Raw genomic sequence first — 257 nt, forward strand, 5'->3', positions numbered from 1 at the left:
CCCAAGAAATAGATAATCACAGCAGACTACCACTTTCCCCTCTTGCCCCGCCTTTTGGAGTCCCGGCAAAAAAATTGGGGCAATTCTAATTTTTCTTTCTCCCTCACTTTCTTTTTGGTTCTCACAAATCTTTATTAAGCGTTAATATATACGCCCTTGAGTAGTTTATTAATTCTAAGTTTGGAGAGTAGATATCACCCTTTTTTTTTTTAGTGGTTTTTCTCACAGATTTCCTGGAAAAAATTGATACAACATTA

The sequence above is a fragment of the Penaeus monodon genome, chromosome 20 (genome assembly GCF_015228065.2).
Source record: "Penaeus monodon isolate SGIC_2016 chromosome 20, NSTDA_Pmon_1, whole genome shotgun sequence".
In the NCBI taxonomy this organism is placed as follows: Eukaryota; Metazoa; Arthropoda; class Malacostraca; order Decapoda; family Penaeidae; genus Penaeus; species Penaeus monodon.